Source organism: Lactuca saligna, chromosome 3 (genome assembly GCF_052625555.1).
Source record: "Lactuca saligna cultivar CGN05327 chromosome 3, ASM5262555v1, whole genome shotgun sequence".
Classification (NCBI taxonomy): Eukaryota; Viridiplantae; Streptophyta; class Magnoliopsida; order Asterales; family Asteraceae; genus Lactuca; species Lactuca saligna.
The window spans coordinates 204221474-204227328 of record NC_136419.1 but is presented as its reverse complement, the minus strand read 5'-3'; the positions used below and the strand labels follow the sequence as shown (position 1 = coordinate 204227328).

The following is a 5855-nucleotide window of genomic DNA, read 5'->3' as shown; positions in this document are numbered from 1 at the left end:
GAAGAGTGTAAGAATGAATATGTGAAGCATGTGAAAGCTTTTACAGTAAAATGCGAATTGGGGAAGAAAGCCAAGAGTTTCGCATTTGGTCCCTGCTCTTTTCAAGAAATAACACAAGTAGCCCAACTTCGCAAGTTTGAAGAACATGCAGAAATTGTCAAAACGAGTACCTGTAGTTTCGCATTTTTGACAGTTTATACCCAACTTCGCAAATGGGGTCATAAAATGCTGAAATTGCAGAATTTTCAAATCTGGTCCCTGCAGTTTGTGCGAATTTACACATTTTACCCAGTTTCGCAAATGGGGGTGTGTTTCGCATATTTGACTGTTTTTGGCGCAACGGGTCACTGCAGAATTTTGAAATTGACAATTTCTACCCATTTTTGAGAAATTTTGTCAAAGGCGATCCGTGAACGGCAATAAAAATTGATTATTTTTTGGGTTTTCCGGATTGAAGCACAAAGTTTATGCCACATGTTAAGGGGGAGTTTTAACATGAAAAATTCTGAATAGAGCACGTTCTTTTTCCTTTGGTGTTGTATAATCAAATTTCGATTATAAAAAGGGGCAGAAGTTTTATATGGAAATTCGAACTTGAATTTTTCATATTACGCGGATTTGAAGACCGAAGTGATCTTGGAATTTTGAACCTACGAGTTGATGCAACTGGAAGTTCGGAAGTGATGTATTTGAAATGGGTTTGGAATTATTGAAGATTTTTGGGGTGTGTTTTTATGCGCAACTTTTGGGTGATTATTTGGAATTAATCATTTGTTGCTGCTCGGATTGTATGGTCTCACATCCTAGAGCCCAAATTGAAGAGTCATGGAAGAATTGAAGATTGAAGTTAGTTTCGACATGTGTCACCTTTGAGGCTCGAACCGCGTAGTGCTTGATTTTGGAAGATTTGAAGTGGGTCATTCATTCCTAACTTTGAGGGGGAGAATGTTGGGGTGCAAAGTTATTCATTCATGATTTTGTAAATGTTTGACTTTTGTAAAACCCACTTGCATGTGGTGCTTTAGCCTTTAGACCCATTTGTTAGTTAGAGTGAGAGAGTGAGATGTAAACACCTCTATAAATAGTGGGTTCATACCACTTGTAGAGGTGTGCTTGAGAGATGTAAAAGTGAGTGTGTAAGTGTGTGTTAATTATGTAGTCTAGATCTAGATCCTTTTTGTAAACACCATATACATTCAATATATCTCTTAAACACCCAAATCACCATGTTTAATTGTTTAAGCTTTAATTCCGCATGTCAAACCATGTTCTTTGTAACTACATTATATCCAAAAAGTAAGATGCAATCAATGTCTCTAAAAATCTCAAAAACCATTGGCCAAAGATCAAAAATAAATTATTCAATCCATAACTAAAATTTTGTATACAAAATATGAACTACAAAAGTTATTTTGGGGATTTTTACCGTACACACTTTTTCTTCTTTGGTCGTCTCATTTGTCAAAAATTTAAATTTTTCTCAAATCCTCGGTTTGAGTTCAGTTACGCCCGAAGGTGTACCCGAATCCCTCAAACCTAGGTGTGACATCCCCAAAATCACGGCCAGAAAAGACCGGTTTTGTTTATACTTTATTTCAAAATCAGAGTTATCTTTTAATAAAAGGGTTGCGGAATTTGTCCCAAAACAATAATATGATAAAGATTTATCAAAAGCATTTCCATAGAAATGTATTTCATTAAAAGACTCGGGATGTCATGTTCGTACAGATCAAAAGTATAAACAGTACAATATAAGCCTTACTACATTATTTCATATCTACAGGCCTATATCCGTAATCCCTCGTCCAAAACATCACACCTATGCTCATGCGCCACTACCTGTAATGCATAAAACTGAGTGGGTCAGGCTTGGGAGCCTGGTGAGCACATAGGGTTTTCAACCCACAATAAATAAGTTTATTAATTTCATCAATCAACAATAACCCGATTACCCGTTCCCGTTATCCTCACTTTACGTCCCTAAACACCTATCATAAGGGACCTAGCCTAAGGATTATCATCGGGACGGACACTACTGCTAAGGGGATTCCTCAGCAATAAATGTCCTAATAGGCAACCATGTGGGGGATGGAGTACACCGGTGAACACATCGTTCACAACACCTACAGGTTGCGAGCCTGCTAGTGTTCCACTGGACTGTCTAGAAGAGTCCGTGGTCGTCATCTATACTCCGCTAGATGACTGGATCAACAACAACAACATCGAGGCCTCTCATCATTTTATCACACATCACCTATTACATCTACCCATGTTTTACCCCAACATTTTCGTAGATATAAAATACATATACAGTTTAAATCATTGAAAACATGTATAACAACGTTCATCTAGCATAGATAGCAAGTATTCAGATAATATGCACACATAGCACGTAATTTATATAAAATACTTCATATCTATGTGTAAGTTGAAGGTAACTATGCACTCACCGGAAAAGGTGGTGATTCCGAACTCAGACAGCACTTCGCTTCTTAAAAAGAATTTTTCTTCGACGAAACCTAGTATTATTACCACTAGAGTTTAGTTTATTATTCGTCGAGACTAATTAATAGTCTAGCTATTATTATTATTATATAAGCGTCAAAAAAAATACTTATATAACCCATAATAATAGCCCAAGTATTTATTATAAGTTCCTAATAACGTTACTATAATTAAATAAAAGTTATATTAAAAATAGCGTAGGCGTAGCTCACTTACAGCGGGTTTTATAGAAAACCGGGCTTTGCTTGGAGCAGCGTTCCTGAGCCGAAAAGCTCTTCTTCTCAGAGCCTTCGAGCACTCCGGGGCTTCCGCCTCGTGCTAGGGAGGTTCCCTAGGCTTTTCGGGGGATTTCGGGGCTAGAGAGAGGTTCTAGAGAGAGAGAGAGTAAAGAGAAGAAAGAATGGGAAAGGTGTGAAGAAAATGAGGGTGGGAGAGGTGGTATTTATAGGGTGAAATGTGGCTGAACTTGGTGCCACATGTCACCATCTGGTGGCAAGCCTTGGGGAGAAAGCAATGGCCAAGATTGTGCCACATCACCCATTTTCGCACAGCACACTTCCGACTTCTAAAATCCGTAACTTTCACATACGACCTCCTTTTTTGACGTTCTTTATATCCACGCGTAGGTAATAATAAGATCTACAACTTTCATTTTGACACCGTCAGCTAATTCTCGACCGATCTTAAATTTAACAGTACAAGGAGATTATACTGTTAAACGTCTGCGTAAAATTAATAACTTCTACATACGGACTCTGTTTTTGTCTGTCTTTTTACCGTTGATTTCCTATTAATGAGATCTTCAACTCTCATTTATGTTGCGTAAGCCAAAAACCGCTCGAACTAAAATTCGAGTTTCAGGCCGTGCACTGCTAAGCCGAATCTTAGAAAAATCATAACTTCTTCATACGAAGTCAGATTTGGGCATTCTTTTTATCGATGTTCTTAGTTTAACATATTCTACGACTTTTGTTTAGATTGCTAAGGCTAAAAAGTCTTCTATCGTAAATTCACTATTTACGTTTCCCGGTGTCGTGCCGGTTTTGTCGTAAAACTTCGGCGGGCCATAACTTCTTCTTTATAGCTCGGATTTCGGCATTCTTTATATGCACGGGAACCTTGAGACATATTCTACAACTTTATGTAGAGATATCGGGATTATCTCACACTTTAATTTTGACGCTCATTTTTATTCTTTATTAATTATACATTTATAATTAAATAATAAACACATAAACACACATAATTCACATAATACTCAAATATTTCATATTTATTACTTCAAAAAGAGTTACAATAGTTGACCTAGACTATTACATTGACAAAAATGCTTAGCCCTGAAAACCCGGGCGTTACACTAGGCTCTGATACCAACTTGTAATGTCATAAAATTTCCAACCAAAAATTTTCGTTTTTACAACCATCAAAACATGAGTAGTAAGTTTAAATTACAAAGTAACAATGTAGTCACAACCGATTACATAACAAAAGATAAAATAGTTTTCCCCGAGTGTGTGTACGGTCACGCTGGCACCTTCCCACGGTCCTCACTCGTACCTGAAACACATAATACAACAACTGTAAGCATAAAGTTTAGTGAGTTCCCAAAATACAACATACGCACATACGCCTTTCCAGGCCTTGACCTTCCGGTCCATGTGTCTCAGGGGACTTCCGTCCCGACTGGGTAAACCTTCCGGTCCTACCCACGTCCACCCTTACAGTCCATATGACCACGCCTTCCGGCCCATATCAAACATATCATACATGACACATATAGCAAATAACTTAACACACATAAGGCATATATTTCATATCAGATTCGACCTTCCGGTCACATAGTCAAAACCCTTCCGGGTACAGTATAGTGAGAAGACTCACCTCGTATGCCTCGCTAAGTCGCTAATCGTGAATCCTAGAATCACTCGGGCTCGAACCCTCGAGCTGCAATCCTCCTATAATATTACAAATCGATAATTATTACTTGTACCACTAAGGTGGACCATCCATATCAAGTCAACACAAGTTGACTTGGTCAGCAGTCTTTAGGCAATTTGGACCAGACTCGACGAGTCCACAGTAGCGACTCAGCGAGTCTACGCGTTTTTACCAACTCTCAAGAATTTTCCCTTTGACTCGTCGAGTACTCCCCCGACTCGACGAGCTCCACCTGGGCCTGAATCACAGGGCCACCGCGACTCAACTCGCCGAGTCGAAGGTCGACTCGGCGAGTCCCAACCTGACTCGGTCCACCTGTCAAAACCTTTCCAACTCTCTGCGACTCACTGAGTCGCCCACAACTCGGTCCGGACTACACACAGGATGGTCTCAAGGACAATCTTCAAGCGACTCGTCGAGTCTGTTCTTCAGACTCGGCGAGTCCATGCCATGCACCAGCTAAAACTGGCTTTTGCGGTCAGATCCGTTCCATACATACATAGATCTGGCCTTCCCAAGCTTATTTGTCACGTAAAGACTCAGTCTTGGTTGCCATGCAATGCATACAAGGCTTATTTTGAAGAAACAACCACTTATTTGGCAAGTTTAGCTTCTAACACAAAAGAATGGACATAAAGCTTGTCATGAGGGGTCTCCTGGACCTGCTTAAGTCCAGATCTAGGTTCCATGTCTCCATGGGACCTCTCATACTTCTTATTCAAGCCAAGAAATGCAAGAAGAAACCCTAGATTTGGCCCATCAATACAAAACACGAAGATTGGCTCAGAAAATTACCTCAAGAAGACCCCCTTGATGAAATAGCAACAGATCTAAGCTCCCCAACACCTCAAGCTTGCTCCTCTCCCTCCTTTCCTTGCAATATCACACAAGATGATGAACAAAAGGCCTTCAAACACACTCACAAGGGCTTACAGACGTATGGAGGCTCTTAGGGTTCAAGGTGGCCTCATATGAGGGCCATAAGGTCCTTTAAATAGGGCTTAGGACCGGGAAATCAGGGTTTCATCAAACAACGCGGACTCGCCGAGTCCATCCCTTGGACTCGCTGAGTCCGGATGCGAACCCCCACTCAAAAACGCGACCCGACTCGGCGAGTCGACTACCAACTCGCCGAGTCCCCTCACAGAATGATAAAAATATATGAAATGGAGATACCTAGGGATTCGGGCTGTTACAAAAAAAAACCCTTCGAGTCAAGGCTCAGTTTAGCAAGTTGAGTGGGGACTCAGTGAGTTGGACAGGTCAGAACTCGGAAATCAGTGAACTCGGCGAGTCAGTAGTCTGACTCGGCGAGTAGGGTCAACATGAAAGGTTGACTTTGGCCAGGACTTTGACTTTGTTCAGAGTTGAGTTAGTTGACTGTTAGAGGTCTATCAGGCTAAGTGCGGCTT

At 40.5% G+C, this 5855-nt stretch overlaps 1 long non-coding RNA gene across 1 annotated transcript; it reads right to left on the bottom strand.

Moving 5' to 3' along the window:
* Window positions 1–1349: 1349 nt before the first annotated feature.
* LOC145034121 (uncharacterized) lies at window positions 1350–2901 on the bottom strand. The gene is made up of 3 exons (XR_013677902.1): window positions 2722–2901; window positions 2451–2519; window positions 1350–1839 (listed from the first exon to the last, which is right to left on the bottom strand). It is a non-coding gene; the product is annotated as an uncharacterized LOC145034121 (long non-coding RNA).
* Between the last annotated feature and the right edge of the window lie 2954 nt (window positions 2902–5855).